This window comes from Sinohyriopsis cumingii, chromosome 15 (genome assembly GCF_028554795.1).
Source record: "Sinohyriopsis cumingii isolate HCF-2022 chromosome 15, ASM2855479v2, whole genome shotgun sequence".
Taxonomy (NCBI): domain Eukaryota; kingdom Metazoa; phylum Mollusca; class Bivalvia; order Unionida; family Unionidae; genus Sinohyriopsis; species Sinohyriopsis cumingii.
The window spans coordinates 131,560,852-131,578,268 of NC_142975.1; the positions used below are offsets into that span (position 1 = coordinate 131,560,852).

The 17,417-nt window shown below is 43.8% G+C and overlaps 1 protein-coding gene across 1 annotated transcript in view; it reads right to left on the minus strand.

Moving 5' to 3' along the window:
* The window catches only part of LOC149782789 (heat shock 70 kDa protein 12B-like), a 78,726-nt gene that overhangs the window by 60,421 nt on the left and 888 nt on the right, over positions 1 to 17,417 (minus strand). The gene's annotated exons all lie outside the window — the stretch shown is intronic.

The window sequence follows — 17,417 nt, forward strand, 5'->3', positions numbered from 1 at the left end:
AAAGAAGCTTGCACCATTGCCAAAGCGTGTTCCTTAGTGTATCGACAACGATTCATGCCTGAAAACACCGTAGCTGTCATGAGTCCTCAAACAACCAATTTTTGTCAAACGTCAATACTCGGTCAAAGCCCTACGCTGGTTACATTACTTGTGCGACAAGGAAGACAAGTGGATTCAGCATGCCCGCAACGGAGGGGGCGAAAAGACCATCGGAACGCATTCGGTCGATGGCTGGGACTTAGAAAACCCCAAGATCGTGTACGAGTTTAACGGTTGCTTATTTCACGGATGTCCAGTCTGTTATCCTGACCGTGGCACTAAAAATCAGTTTTTACAACGAACCATGGAAGACTTGTACCAGGCCACTTGTCAGCGACGCCTAAAGTTAGAACAGGAAGGATACCAAGTGGTGGAAATGTGGGAACACGAATACGATCACCGTTTGAAAACCGATCCCGAGTTTAAACGCCTTGTGGAAAGTTACCAGTTCATGGACCCCCTGAACCCGAGGGATAGTTTGTACGGAGGAGGGACCAATGCCACCGTTTGCTGTACCAAGCCGACGAAGAGAAAGGAGAACAAATCAAATACTTGGACGTGTGTTCGCTGTATCCCTACGTGTGCAAATATTGTCGCTTTCCTGTAGGGCACCCACAATTGTTGACGGAACACATCGACCTGAAAAACATTCGACAATACGAAGGCTTGATCAAGTACAAAGTTTTGCCTCCCACGGACTTGTACCATCCCGTGTTACCTCACCATTGCCAAGGCAAACTGATGTTTCCTTTGTGATGTACTTGTGCCGAAACGTGCAACCAAGATCAGCCTTGTCAGCACACCCAGGAAGAACGAGCCTTAACGGGGACGTGGGTTAGCGTGGAATTGTTCAAAGCTCTGGACATGGGACACCAACTGTTAGAAGTGTACGAAATTTGCCACTTTCCCAAGACACAACAATACCACAAGGGTGACCCCAGTCAGAAAGGCATTTTCGCCGACTACATGGATGCCTTTTTGAAACTGAAGCAAGAAGCCAGCGGCTATCCTTCCTGGTGTCACACTCCCGAAGACCAAAAGACATTCAAAGAGAAATACTGGGCACAAGAAGGCATTACTTTAGATCACATCGAGAAAAACGAAGGCAGGCGATCGTTTGCCAAAGTGATGTTAAATTGCTTGTGCGGTAAAATGGCACAACGACCGTGTTTACCCAAGACGGAATATTTGACAGAACCTTCCCGCTACTTCCAGATGATTCACGACAAAACCAAATACATGAAACACGTGGACGTCGTTCGAGAGGATTTGATCTTGGTCAATTACGAAGAAGATCTGGACTTTGTACAAGACGACCCTTTTAGAAATGTCATCATTGCGGCTTACGTGACAGCTCATGCTCGCTTAAAATTGTACGAAGCTCTAGAACTGTTACGGGAACGCGTCCTATACTTTGACACGGATAGTTGCATTTACATCCATCACCCGAGTCAACAGCACCCTGACATCGAAGGAGATCGTTTAGGAGCCTGGACAGACGAGCACCCCGACGACAAGATTCTAAGTTTCGTCAGTGGTGGTCCACAAAATTACGGCTACGAATACCCGGACCCACAAGAAGAAGTGCACACGACGTGTAAAGTGAAAGGATTGACTCTGAATTATCGTACCAGTCGAGTGGTCAACTTTGGGGCATTGAAAGAAGCCTTCCAGTCTGGAAAGGATGAACACTTTAAAGTGACCACCTATCAACCCAACAAGATTGTACGTTTACCCACTCACCACATCGTCAGTCGACCCTTGGAAAAAGTCTATCAAATCGTGTACCAGAAGCGAGTGCGACTGCCCAACCACTTTACTTTGCCGTATGGACATGTTGGTATAAAACATTGGTTGTAAGAGGATAGCCACCCACCAGAAGGATGACTTCGCCACAGCAAGAATCGAGTGAGAAACCCGATGAGAACTCCAAGTTCAAACCCTACCATTTTCCGGTTTTCTTGCCTGACTATTGTGATTGTACCCGTCGATTGGACACGTTTCAAGCATGGCCTACGGATAGGAAAGGATTACCTTCATCGCATGTTTTAGCTAGAACAGGATTTGTCTACTTGGGACCTGAGTCAGGATTGGGATACGAAGTACAATGTTTCGCTTGCGGACTGAAGTTACGAATGGATCTATGTATCTATAAAGATTCAGCTATTCTGGAACATACTCGATGGACTCCGCACTGCCCTTACCTTTCTATAGCCTTTCCACCCATGACATTACGGTACAATAATGACGGTACCTTAGAAACGGTACCTTCCAAAACAAGACATAAAAAAGGAACGATGTACAACCTTGAGACTGCATGCGACTAGTATAAAAAGGGGCTATGGTCAAGATCGATAGTTCATTCTGACTACAAAGACCAAGCGAACAAGATGAATACTTTCAGAGAAACACAAGACATGTTCAGACAGGTACACTTCAAGTGTGGGCTTCTGAAGTGGAATGCGATTGTGAGCCTTGCGATGGGAACGATGCTGTACGCTGTGACCTTAGCGATGCCGTAAAGCATCATCGGAACTTTGTTCTCACTACCCCTATCATGGAAAGTGATGCTGTGCGTGTCAAACCTGAGGGATGCGAAAGCGATGCCGCTCGTCCTCTTGGACATTTTACTGGGTTTCGTTTTAAAGGTGGATGTTCACCTTCACGTCTACCTCCCTACGGATGTCATCCAGCCCTGAGCAAACTCCTGTCCATGTCACCCAACCCTTATCGAAACGAACCCGTGAAAGACGAATATTCGTTTCCTGTGCGTTTGTCGGAATACTGCGACTTTGAAAATCGTCTTCAATCGTTCAAAGGAAAATGGCCTAAGTATCTGGGAGGACCGACCCCCGAAGAATTAGCCAGAGCCGGATTGTTCTACTTGGGCGAAGGAGATAAAGGCAAGTGCTTCAGTTGCGGTGTGTCACTTCACCACTGGGAACCGCAAGATTCGGCCTACGTAGAACATGCTCGATGGTCACCGAATTGTCATTACTTACCCTTAGTGGGACCGAGACATTGAAGTAACTTACCATAATCTGCTTATGGATACTTTACAAGAGAACATTCGTGCTTTGCCTGTGGAGTTGAGAGAACGCATTTACCGAGAGCTGGTCAAAATGCAAGTCCAACGTAAAGAACAGTTGCATCCGTTACGTCACCGGTGTTTGAACCACTGGTACCTGAATGCTATACAAGGACTGATTGAGTTGAAAGTGTTCCATTGGAGAGACATTGATCAACGACCCCCTGGTTATAAAAAGAATTGGTTTGGTATGGATGATTCTATCTACTACATTGTAAACGTACTGGATCCAATTCCAGAGGAAGAGTTAACGAATTACCAACATCTTTTACGCAATGTCAACTTAGTGAAAGAGGAAACTTCTGAACGAATTTTAATGTGTAGATTAGTGATGAAACGATTTAGATTCGACAATGAATTAAAACCATGTCTGTGCAAACGGTACATTTATTGTGTCAGACAAAAGAGGATTTAGTATGACCTATTCATGGATACTTTACAAGAGAACATTCGTGCTTTGCCTGTGGAGTTGAGAGAATGCATTTACCGAGAGCTGGTCAAAATACAAGTCAAACGTAAAGAACAGTTGCATCCGTTACGTCACCAGATCTTTAACCACTGGTACCTGAATGATATAAGAGAACTGATTCGTCAGAAATTGTTTCAGTGGTCAGACACTGTTCAAAATTTTGAGGTCGCCAATGATCCACGTGTTCATAATTTTGGTTACTTCGAGATTCACCTAGTGCAACGCATTGAGGAAGACAAGTTAAAGGATTACCAACATATTTTACGTGGAATCTACTTAGCGGAAGAGGAAGCTTCTAAACAAACTCTGACGTTTAGGTTACAGTATGCAAGATTTAGATTCCCTACTGGAGAACGAAGATCTCTGGCTAGAAAGTACGTGTATTGCATCCGAAAAAAAGAGAATATAAAAACAGGCTGCCATGCCACGACTTATGTCACATGTAATTGAACAGATTCCGTGGAAGGAACTCAATGACCATATACAAACCGTGGATCATTGCCATCAATTATTACAAGAACTGTATCCATCCAATTTGGGACGACGAATAGTGTGTGTCTTAGTGACTTGTTTTCTGGAATTTCGTTTACCAGCCGATTCTTTGTGGACTCCTTACGAACAGTACTTACCACCCCATTCAACATGAAAGTGGTGCCTTTAAATGTTCACGAGAGACTCCTTTTGCTCAAAGCCTTACGTTTTCCTCTGGATAATTCTCGACCTCTACCGGAAAGAAAGATTCGTCAAATTTTAGCTACCCAAGACGTGTATGACGATGTGTGTGTAGCTTGTGACTTACACCCCCATTGGACAGATGTCCGTGACTGGAAGAAATGGGATTTTGAGGCTTGGACCCAAGAAGTGGCCCAGTATGCTCGACAGTTGTGATCCTTCCTTTCAACGTCCAAAGAAAAAAGTTACTTTTCAACCTGTGTTAGTGACGGTGCCAGAAGAACCCGTCACCCAGGACAGGACTGTCGTGGACATGTCTGAAAGACCCTTTCGGGAGGACACTTGTGTGACCTTACCCCCTATAGAACTGGTCAGAACATTACCCAAAACATGTTGTACACACACTTGTGTTTAGTCCACGTTAATGATTTTCATGTGCCTTTTATCGTTGTACTTAAGCCTTTGGCTTTTATGTATTTTTGTCCCTCGTATTCATGTTTAAAACATTCAATAAACGTGTCCTGAAAAAAGTATATAAACTCTCGTCTTGTTTGTTTCCGTGTCACAAGTGACATTCCTAACACTATGGCTACTTCTGCTGTCTCTACTCCCTCTTCCTCTACTGTCAAAGTCATCGACGAACACTTAGATCGTGCCAGTTGGGAGGCTTTGTATCTTCGCCATCCCTTTAACATGCTCATTGCTCGACCTAGCGGTTCAGGCAAAACCGAATTCGTCAAACGTTTGATCGAACATAAACATCATTTGATCGATCGGCCACCTCAACGCATCGTGTGGTGTTACAAAGAGTGCCAATCGGCGTAAAGCCTCTTGCAAGAAAGTCAAGGCGATTCCATCGTGTTTGTGGAAGGCATTCCTAAAGAAGACGACGGCATCGTCTCTGACTCCCGTCAAACCCATTTGGTCATTTTCGACGACATGTTAGGAGAAGACGAAGAAATTAAACTGTGGTTCACGCGTAAAGGGCATCACCGTAATGCCAGTGTCGTTTACATCACCCAAAATTTGTTTCAACAAAGTAAAGCCCATCGCACCATCAGTCTCAATGCGCATTACGTGGTCTTGTTTAAAAGCCCTCGAGATAAATCGCAAGTGCAAGTCTTAGCCAAACAGTTAGGAACGCCTTGGCTGACTCAGGCCTACGACGATGCCACTCAAACTCCACACGCCTATTTACTCGTCGATTTGAAACCTACGACCCCCGATGATTTGCGATTTCGTACCCACTTGTTTCACCACTGGTGCCAAGACGGAGGGCCTGTCCTGTACACGTCTCCGAGAAAGTCAAGGCGATTCCATCGTGTTTGTGGAAGGCATTCCTAAAGAAGACGACGGCATCGTCTCTGACTCCCGTCAAACCCATTTGGTCATTTTCGACGACATGTTAGGAGAAGACGAAGAAATTAAACTGTGGTTCACGCGTAAAGGGCATCACCGTAATGCCAGTGTCGTTTACATCACCCAAAATTTGTTTCAACAAAGTAAAGCCCATCGCACCATCAGTCTCAATGCGCATTACGTGGTCTTGTTTAAAAGCCCTCGAGATAAATCGCAAGTGCAAGTCTTAGCCAAACAGTTAGGAACGCCTTGGCTGACTCAGGCCTACGACGATGCCACTCAAACTCCACACGCCTATTTACTCGTCGATTTGAAACCTACGACCCCCGATGATTTGCGATTTCGTACCCACTTGTTTCACCACTGGTGCCAAGACGGAGGGCCTGTCCTGTACACGTCTCCGAGAAAGTCAAGGCGATTCCATCGTGTTTGTGGAAGGCATTCCTAAAGAAGACGACGGCATCGTCTCTGACTCCCGTCAAACCCATTTGGTCATTTTTGACGACATGTTAGGAGAAGACGAAGAAGAAATTAAACTGTGGTTCACGCGTAAAGGGCATCACCGTAATGTCAGTGTCGTTTACATCACCCAAAATTTGTTTCAACAAAGTAAAGCCCATCGCACCATCAGTCTCAATGCGCATTACGTGGTCTTGTTTAAAAGCCCTCGAGATAAATCGCAAGTGCAAGTCTTAGCCAAACAGTTAGGAACGCCTTGGCTGACTCAGGCCTACGACGATGCCACTCAAACTCCACACGCCTATTTACTCGTCGATTTGAAACCTACGACCCCCGAGGATTTGCGATTTCGTACCCACTTGTTTCACCACTGGTGCCAAGACGGAGGGCCTGTCCTGTACACGTCTCCGTCCTCGACTTAACTTCACTTCACAAAAAAATCTATAAAAACCTCAGACACTTTTCGTCTGTCTCACACACATTTTGAACATGACGTCCCTTCAGTCGCATCTTCCCGTCAAATTGATTCGTGCCTTGTACGACATCAGTCGAGAAAAAAATCCACAAACACGAGCTCGTGTCTTAGAAGCTAGTCTCAAAGAAGTCTTACGATGGTTCACGGTGACAGCACGTCAATTACTACAAGGAATCATTCAGATTCCTCATCAAAACAAACGCTTTTTTGATCGAAACAAAGTCGCTTTGACCCAACTGGCCGATCTCCGCATCGACACTCAAACCAAAAAACAAATCATTTTGAAACCTGGAGGGAGAGGTACTGTAGGAGGGGTCATCATTCGCTCTCTCTTAAGATGGGATCCTAATGCCCCCAAAGTTCTCCCCAAGAAAAAAGTCAAACGAAGCTCCAAGAAGAAGAAAAAGACCAGGTCCACAAGGAGAACTTCTCCAGTGGCGGTACCCTCCTCTTACCAGACACCACCCCGGAAAAAGAAAAGAAGCCCCCAGAAAAAGAAACAGAGAAAAAGTCCCCAGAAAAAGAAAAGTCCACAGAAGAAAGCTAGTCGCAAGAGAGGCACTTCGGCCAGGACGCAACCTTACACTCGCAATCCACGACCTGCCACGGCGGTGACTGCGTCTCCGGCAGCCTCACGTTCATCCACTTCTCCGTTGATGACACCAAGAACTGAAGAGTACTTGGAGACCATGATCACACCAAGAACATCTCCGTTGATGACCCCAACAACTTCCCCAGTGGCAGGACCTTCCAATTTAGTGGCAGTGGCTGCTGCTCACAAAGTACCTTCTCCCAAAATCAAAGTCCAAGAAAGATCGGGCATGTTACAAAGTTTACTGGATTTGTTCATGCAAGAACTGGCTCGATTTAGTCCGTTGCGTACCCCTGCACGACTTGTCATGCCTGTCCTGAAGTTGATACGACGTAAAGACAATCAGTGGCGACGCGTTCCAGTATAAAAAAAGGCCTGTGACCAAGTCGGGGTATCAGTGTTTTTGGTGCTGAAGACTCAAAGATGTCACCCTCCAGAAAACATCCCTCTTCTAAACAGCCCCAAGGAAAAAAAAGAAAAGGACTGCCTCCTCGTTTAGTCAAACATGGGGACATGTTATCTGTCCTGTCCAAAGTTTCTCCACCTCTACGATATAAAAACTCATTCAATCACCCTCCAAAGAGGTCATCGATACCGTGTGCGAATGTTGTTTGAACGTCTTGAAAGGCACGATCCCTTTGTCCAAACACCAGAAACAATGCTTAGGCAAACATCGTCACGTTCTTCGCCAAATGGTTCAAAAGAAAATTCCCATTCGTCAAAAAAAGAAGATGTTAGTCCAACGTGGAGGCATTTTACCCCTCTTGTTCGGCCCCTTACTGAAATCAGTCTTGGGAACCATGTTGGGAGGACTGGTGGGAGCAAGATAAAGAGGCATCGGAAGGCCCAAGATCTCAGAATCGACCCCTGACAACCCCATGGAAGGACGAAAACTAGCTTTAGTGCCTTACAAACGATGGATGGAATACCATCGTTGGCAAGAACAACGCACCCCGCATTTACCTCCCAATCCCAATTTGAGCGAGATGTCCCAGTTACAACACGAATTGCAGTTCTTGATGGATCGCCAAGATTTGTCCGAAACAGAGAAATCGCAAAAGTACGGTCAACTCTTGCAACGACTGCAACTCTTTCACCAGAAAGCTTTAGACGAAACAGCTCTACCCACTCTGAAAGATTTTAAGACCTTGATGAAAAGTCCAGCACCATCATCACTACCACCACCACCACTACTACCATCAGCAGGGGTCACCAGAGATGCTACCCCACGAAGACCTGAGGAAGAAGAGATGCGAGAAGTGTTTCAAACACCGTCAGCAGCTCCCATTTCGAGTAAGATTTCAGCATCCTTGTTGACCCCGTCCCCCACACCCCAACGAGAAGAAATGAAAGCTTGGGTTATAAAGATGATGTCCACTCCTCCTTCGACAGAAGTGAAAAAGAAAGAAGGGAAGCCAGAAGTGAAAAAAGAAAAGAAGACCAAAGCCATTTCATTGCCACCTCCACCACCACAACCATCGACTTCTACTCCCGTAGCCCATCGGACACGTAAATCCGTTTCTAAACCACCCTTTCGACCCACCCAAAGTAGCATCACCGAAGAATGGGTGACTTATTAACACACAAACAAACACAAAAAATGGAAAAAGTCTTAGCCAGCATTTACTACGATCCCTCCCATCCTCCAGGTTACGCAGGAGTTCAAAAATTGTATCGTGCTGCCAAAACTCGACTGAAAAGTCTCCGTTTACCTCAAGTGCAACGATGGTTACAAGAACAAGCTACCTACACTTTACGCAAACCCATTCGACGCAAGTTTGCCAGAAGTCGCACCCGAGTGGAAGGCATCGATCATCAATGGCAAGCCGATTTAGCCGATGTCTCTCATTTGGCCAGCTACAATCGTGGCTACAAATATTTGTTTTGTGTCATCGACGTCTTTTCCAAATTTGCCTGGGTCGTGCCCTTGACTTCCAAATCCAGCAACGAGTTAGTGCGAGCCCTGCAACGAGTGTTGAAACAAAGCGGTCGTCACCCTCTTCGATGGCAAACGGACAAAGGTACCGAATTTCTGAACCAAGCTTTCCAAAAAGAATTAAAGAAACGTGACATTCATTTTTTTACCACCGAGAATCCCGAAACCGAAGCCAGCATCGTGGAACGTTTTCAACGCACTTTGAAAGAACGCATGTGGAAATATTTTACGCATCACCACACTCTGAAGTACATCGACATCTTACCGCACCTGGTGCAAGCGTACAACCAATCTTACCATCGAAGCATCGAACGTGCCCCGCAAGACGTGACTCCCGACAACGAAGTGTTGGTGTCTGAGGGCCTCTTTGGTACGTCCCCGACGAGGGCTGTCCCCAAGAAAAGTGGAGTGTTGGCCGTAGGAGATTGGGTGCGCATTGGCAAAACCAAACGCATTTCGACAAAGGTTACTTACCTAACTGGACGACCGAATTGTTTCGTGTCACTGGACAAGTGCATGGCCGTCATCCTGCCGTCTATAAATTGGAAGACATGAACGGAGAAGTACTCAAAGGAACGTTTTATTTGCCCCAGTTACAACGTGTCACCAAAAAAGAAGACGACGTGTACAACATCGAAAGCATTCTCGAACGCAGAACCCGTAAAGTGGGCAAACGACGTGTTAAAGAAGTCAAAGTACGTTGGAAAGGATATCCACCCAGTTTTGATTCTTGGATCAACGCTTCGCAAGTCATCGACTATAAAAAGAAGTGACCATCATGCCCTTTCACACAAACGCAGCTACGTCGACCACTCCTTCACCCAGTTCTTCTCTGCAAGATTTACAAAAACAACCCTTGTGGGTGTGGTGTGGAGAACGTGTGCCTAAAACGCAAATCGTCTTTTTCTGCCAAATCTTCGTGGTGTATTGTGTCATCGGGGCAGCCATCGCCAATTTGAGTTTGCAACAAGGAGACAAACAATTGTGGACCATTTTATTGAGCAGTTGCATCGGTTACCTGCTTTCCAATTCCTCCCTGAAATTCTCCTCGAACGGGAACCACGGGAACCTTGTGTCCAGTGCCAGTGCCAGTCACCACTCCAACAACAATAACAACCCCATTTTGAGCGGAGACACGCCTCTGACGTTCAGTAACCCCTCGGACAGCCACAGAACTCTGGAATTATGAGTCACCAAAACCATTTTTACTTAACCTTACCCAGTGACAGTTCCATGGAGGTGTTTCCCCACAACACGTTGTGCTGTTACACGGCCAAATTACCTCAGGTCATCCCATTAGATCAAGAAGCCCATTGGGAAGTGGCTTTGGTAGAAATGATTTACCCAACACAAATCAAAAACATCACTGAAACTCAAAACACTTTTGAGGTCGAAATTCTGGACCCAACAGTGCAGCAAACCATGATGACCACTCCTCAACTTTAAAATTAACCCAGGCCATTATTTTAGTGGTCAACATCTGGTGGAGGCCATCACTGACAAATTCTATGCAGCATTTGACAAAGTTCTGACCACACTAAAAAAACGTGTCACCATTGAGTACCACAAACTGTCTCTCCGTCTACTCATCAAATTTGAAAGTGAGGAAAAAAGTATACGTATTAAATTTTGCCCTGAATTGTATGACATTTTGGGTGGAGACCTCAATATGGTCACGGATAAGCAGACCAAAAAGATTGAGAAAGCAGAGATTGACAACAACGGGCATTTTGCGAGGTATTTTCGTTTCCCGGTAGAACTGAACCAGGGACTGAATTTGATGTTTGTGTACTCCGATGTGGTGGAGTATAACGTGGTGGGACACACCTCCGTGCCGTTACTGCGTGTCATTCCTTTCAAAGTAAATTCTGCCACGAACACTGACGAGGAAGGTGGAAACACTTACCACGTCCACCGCGAACTTGTACATCCTCATTATTTGCCTGTCAGCAAGTCGTATTTGGACACGGTCAACATTGCTATAAAAGGAGATTTCGGACAAAATATTCCATTCACCAAAGGAAAAGTCACGGTGAAACTCCATTTTCGAAAACGGTTCTCTAGCGACTCGTAAGTCATGTATCCAGTGTACCGAGGGGTTGCTCGACAGCGAGGACACGGTTTAGGAGATATGTTGAAATCGGCCTTTCGTTCGGTGGCTCCGGTGTTGAAACCGATGGTGACACGCGGATTGCACGCCTTGAAAGATGCGGCACTGACGCAAGGCAAAGAATTTCTCCAAAATGTCATCATCGACAAACAAAACCCTAAAGAAGCCTTCATGAGGGCAGGCAAAAATGTCTTGCTGCAAACGGGCAAAGACCTTTTGGGCCGACGAGAAACATCTATAAATGCCCTGCACGCTACCGAATCAGGCATTCAGCAAGGACAAGGCAGAAAGAGACGACGAAGAAAACACCCTTTTACCAGACTTCACACGTCTAAAGCTAGAAAGACAAAGAAAAGAAGAACCATTCGAGACTTAGACGTTTTCGATTATTGAGACACAGAAAAAAATGATGCACCGAGAGTCATGCGCTTGTTCCAAGTCGGAAATGGATATGTTTGCCCTGCCACCTACCATGATGACAATGCAAGAATCCCAAAGGGTGGAATTTCACCCCGTCTCCTCATTGACAGATTCCGCTCCCATCGAGTTTGAAATCAAGGGACAGCCCGAAGATTACATCGATCTGAATAGCAGTTATTTGTACTTGAAAGTCAAAGTTCTAGATAAGGATGATGGTGGAGTAGAAGACACTGAGAATATAGCTCCCGTCAACAATTTCATGCATTCCTTGTTCAGCTCAGTGGACTTGTATTTGAATAACAAACTGGTCTGCAGCAGCATGGATACTTACCCTTACCGTGCCTACCTGGAAAATCTCTTGACGTACGGAATAGATGCCAAGAATACTCATCTCGATGCCTGTGTGCTATGGGAACCTGACGAATCGAAGGAGTTTAACACATTAAATAAAAGCAATGACGGCTTTGTGGAAAGACGAAGCAAAATCTTAAATAGGAAGAGTTTAGAACTGATGGATCGTTTGCATTTGGACATGTGGTTGCAAGAGAAATATTTGCTGAACGGGGTAAATGTTCGCTTGAGACTGAATCGTAGCAGTGCCGCTTTCCATTTGTTGGCTGATAGTACTGCCAAAAGCAAAATCGAGGAGGCCAAACTCTACGTACGACGCATGGAAGTGTTACCTAAAGTGGGAAACTACATCAGTCAAACGTTGAGCAGAACGACCGCCAAGTATCCCATACGACGCGTAGAAGTGAAAACGTTCACCATTCCCCGTAACCATCATTCCATGATCGAAGATCATCTGTTTCAAGGACAGTTACCCAAGCATTTAATCCTTGGTATGGTCTTGAATTCAGCCTTCAACGGAGCCTTCGCTGAAAATCCTTTCTACTTTCAACACTTCGACATGAAGAAAATCGAAGTCAGTCGCGATGGCAAGACCTTGTGTACCCATCCTTTCGAACCTGACTTTGGTGACGCAAAGATGAATTACTTGAGATCGTACTTGTCCCTGTACGAAGCCACAAGAAAAATTAGGGACCAACACCAGTCACGGCATTACGTACGAGGATTACGCAGGAGGCTATGCTTTGTGGGCTTTCGATTTCACTCCAGACCAAGGCAGCGACGAGGGACATTTCCACCCTATAAAATCTGGCCAGATTCGTGTGGAACTTCAGTTTGCAAAGCCACTGGACGAGACAGTGAACGTCATCCTGTATGCAGAATTCGATAATACCATAGAAATCAACAGTTTGAGAGAAGTCATTCTAGACTATTAGAAGCTATGGAAGACTGTTATCCCTCTTTACCTAGTGGAGAAACTTTGGAGATGGAATGTGAGGAGACCGTGGAAAAAGAATCTCAAGACAAAGACGACGAAGTTATGATGAAGTCAAGATGGCCAGAACAAGAAGCGCATTTAGTCTCCTGTTTTGCCGAACACTTGGTCGAAAAAATGACGGAATTGATCAAAAAAGATTGCTATGGATGTCAAAACGATCATCCCTGACAAATTCAATACGATAAATGCCTGATGCTGAGTCAAGAAGAAAAAATGGACGAGTATTTGGACGAAGCTTGGAGTCTCATCTCAGACGAAGTCGTGTTGCATCAGTGGTATAAAGACTTGCGTGAACATTCTTGTCCACCATTAACCACTCAAGAGATCCATCGTATCGAAGCTCTCCTGAATCAGACTGAGGAGACGAAACGAAGAAACTGTTATTTGTCAGAAATTTTCAAGCAAAAAGTCAGGATCGAATTGATGACTTATTATTACCTGTGAAGAAGAAAAAAAAAACCATGGATACCTGGGAACTTTATTACCTTTTGAACCACAGTTCGTACACTGCTTCTTGGAATCCTGTCGTCTGTGCTAAAGATGAACTCCCTCATCGCAAACATCAAGACCATCAAGCTTATGTGATCAACACGGACGACAGTCATCTCCCAGGAACCCACTGGGTAGTCGTCTACTTTCCTCAAGAAGGATGTGTGGAATATTTCGATTCGTATGGATTGCCTCCTTTGGAAGACGATATCATTGACTTTATGAGAAGAAATGCTCAGACCACCCGATTCAATAATGTGAAATTACAAGGCACAGATTCCTTGGTGTGTGGACAATATTGTGTGTATTTTCTGCATCATCGCAGCCTGGGCTATTCCTTAGAACATTTAGTGACTCATTTTGATCTTCGTTCTTCTTCTAGAAACGATGTGAAAGTAGATCGATGGTTTTGTGACCATTATGCTTATCTTTTGTCTCAAGCTAGGAAACGTAGTGTCCATCAATGGCCTAATGACTTCCAACAGTGGAAATCACAATTTCATTCACAACGTTGTCAGCCCTGTTTAAAGTAGAGTGTTAATTGAAAAAATGTTTGATGTTATATTGTTGCATTATTGTTAAAAAAATGTTAGAGTTGTTGGTTAGTGTTAAGTGATTTTTGAATAAAAAATGTTATGTTTTTGAAAGAAATGCCCTTGTCTTTTGTTTCGCTGTAAGAATGTTGATTCATGCTCTTTGACTTCTCTCTATCTCTCTCATGACACTCATTGATCGTTCCAGCTCGAAAACCGTAGAGGATTGTTTTCCTTCACGTCCGCGCTTTGACTTTAAGAACCGGGGTAGTTTCCAGTCTAACCATCCATTGTCGACTCATCCTCCTACGAAGATGTGCTCCAAACTAGCTAAGCTAAACGAAACCTACGTGAATTTGCATAGGGTCATACACAGTCTGATACCGAAACCTGAAGAGATAGAGAATGTGAGAATGCTAAAAGTCACTGAAGACCTGATAGAAGAGCTCTTCAGAGAAGAAATGAACAGGGAGAAAGAAGAATGGACAGAGAAGTACGACTTCAGAGACAGCAGCAACAGCAACAACAACGGCAGCAGCAGCAGCAACCTGAACCTGACAGAGGCTTTGTCGATTGTCGTATCGGCACCAAAGAGTTCTTCTTCTCTTTCCGAAGAAGCAGACCTATCGTCAGAAAGTCTATCCTCAGAGGACGTCGCATTCTTAGAAACTAAAAGATTGCCATAGCAAACAAAAAAAAAACAGCCCTTTTCAGGGCTACCCAATACTCTAGAAAAGAAATAACAATCGATTTGCCAATGTGTGTATGTAGTGTGAATATAAACACTGACTCTTTTGTGGTGTGAGTGTATGTGTTTGTGTGGATAGTAGATCATGATCATGTTTTTTTGCTGTTTGACGTGAGTGGAGAGTAGATTTGGGGTTTGATTTGATTGCTTTGCGTATGTGAATAGTATATTGAAGTGATTAATGAAAATTTTTAAATTAGTAATGGGTAGTATAAAAAAGTGAGTGAGTGTTTCTTTTAGGTCCGCGCGTAGTTTGATCATGATCTAGGTAATATCATTTTTGTTTTAAGGGGATGTTTTCCTTCACGTCCGCGCTTTTAGTATAAATTGAAAATCGCTGGGCAGTCTAGCTACCCTGTTCATTCGTCAACAAGACAATGAATACCAGAATTGTAAAGCTTCTAGAACTCCAGACGCACCTGGAATATGCCAGGCGCATACTAAATGAACTGGCTGCGGAGGCCATTGTCGAAGAGGGAAGGATGAAAGAGGAGGAAAGAAGAAAAAAAGAAGAGGAGGAAAAGGAGAGAGGAAATTTCAGAATCCCAGAGACAGAAAATTGGGATTCTGAAGCCACTTTTCCCGCCTCTGCACTCCCAAGAAAAAAGGTAAAAGGAGACTGGGGAAGAAGATGTGTGTGTGGTGCCAGGCCTGGAAGGTGCCATCATTAACCAGGTGTCATGGAGTTCAAAAACAAACAGCCCTTTTCAGGGCTACCCCAATCTCTAGAAAAGAAATAGTAATCCATTTGCCAATGTGTGTATGTAGAGTAGTGTGAATATAAACGCTGACTCTTTTTTCTAATTGAGAGTGTATGTATTAGTGATTGTAAGTGATCAAGTAGGTTTGTGTGAATGGTAGATTATGGGGTTTTGTAAGCGCTCACGTACATTTGTGTGGATAGTAGATTATGGATTTAGTTTTAATGATTTGTGTGTAAATAGTAGATTTGGGGTTTGTTTATTGCTGGTTCACGTATGTGGATAATAGATCATATGAAATTAGAAAAGTAGGGGATGTTTTCCTTCACGTCAGCGCGTTGTTTGGTTATGATCTAGGTAAGATCAATTTTGTTTTAGGGGATGTTTTCCATCACGTCCGCGCTTTCACTATAAGAAGCCACAGTATTCGTCGTTCAAACCATTCTACAAAGAATAAAAAAGAAGATGGCTTCAAACCAACTTGATAAAATGAAAACATTGCAAGACGTCCTGGACAATTTGGGTATGATGGAGCAAATGTTAGTGAGGTTAAACGAGGATCACTATTCTTATAGTCCCCATCGAGTGAAGATGGAGATCAACAATTTAAGAAAAGTAAAGGAAATGATCAGTGGTCTGATGAAAGAAATACAGGAGGAGAAGGAAGATGAAGAGGAAAGGATAAGGATGAGAGTATGGAACGAAAAAATTGAAAAGGAAGAAGAAAATGGGAAGAGGAAGAAAGAAGAGGAGGAGAAGAAGAAAGAAGAGAAAAAGAAAGAAGAAAAGAAAGAAAAGAAGAGAAAGAGTGTAGGACAGAAAATAAGAAGCTGGTGGAGAAATAGAAGAAATTAAAAGAAGAAGAAACCCAAAGGCCCTTTTCAGGGCCACTCATAGGTCTCGAAAAGAGATAGACTTTCAATTGCCTACCCCATTTTTTTATTTTTTTATTTTTTTTATTTTTTAAAAAAAATAACCAAAAAAAAAATCCCATGTTCAATTCCTTTTGTCCCTAGAATTGCTTTTTTCTCCCATGTTAAATTTCCCTTGTCCCTAGACTGACCCAGAATAGATTCCCATGTTAATTCCCATTGTCTCCAAAGTGCCGGGCCAGTTTTCCCCATGTTAAATTTACACAGTCCCCAAAGTGCCGGGACCCTGTTTTTAATGGTAAGTCCCATTGTCCCTAATGTGCCCCCCTTCACTACTTTTGTATTCAAATTTCAGTTCTTATGCAGTATGATAGTAGTAGTTAAAAACAGCTTGAGGCTTGCCATTTCATTACAAATGTCAAAATGCTGCTAGTACTCATGTTAATTTTCAAGCCCTTTTAGAGTTTTACAATAGCTTCTTGTAAACTGTGCAAATTCTTTTTCACTAAGTGGCAGTTAACATTGAAAGTTCACTAACCCAAACTCAATGTTGATATTAATTATTTGACACATTCTAAAGTACATGCAAATTGATAAAGAGATCAGAGCTCTTTCGTTGTAATAGTAACCTGTTGTCTGTGTAATGGAAATAAATATACATACAATTAATTTGTCAGGGTAGGAAGTGACGTGTATGTTAACTATTTTACTTTTCCATTTTGATTTTTGACGTTTGATGATGAACAACTTGTAAAATATTCGGACAAAATGTGACTGACACATCCGCACTCTCTCTCTCTCTCTCTCTCTCTCTCTCTCTCTCTCTCTCTCTCTCTCTCTCTCGTTTTCTCTTTAAATCACCTTTGGTGTTTCCAAACTACATGGGCTCGTTACTAATGAAATTAATTGTTAAATGTTTTGGACATACCCATCCCATTTACTTTTAGTCTTTGTCAGGCCATTTGTTACGAGCCCGTGGTCTCCCCTCCTATTTCTTAATCTCTATTGTTACACGTTGCTCTCAATAAAATAATGTTTGACAAAGCATGATGCTCATCGATTGTCTCATCTGACGCGATTGATCGCTTGTGGCACCAAATGAGAGCA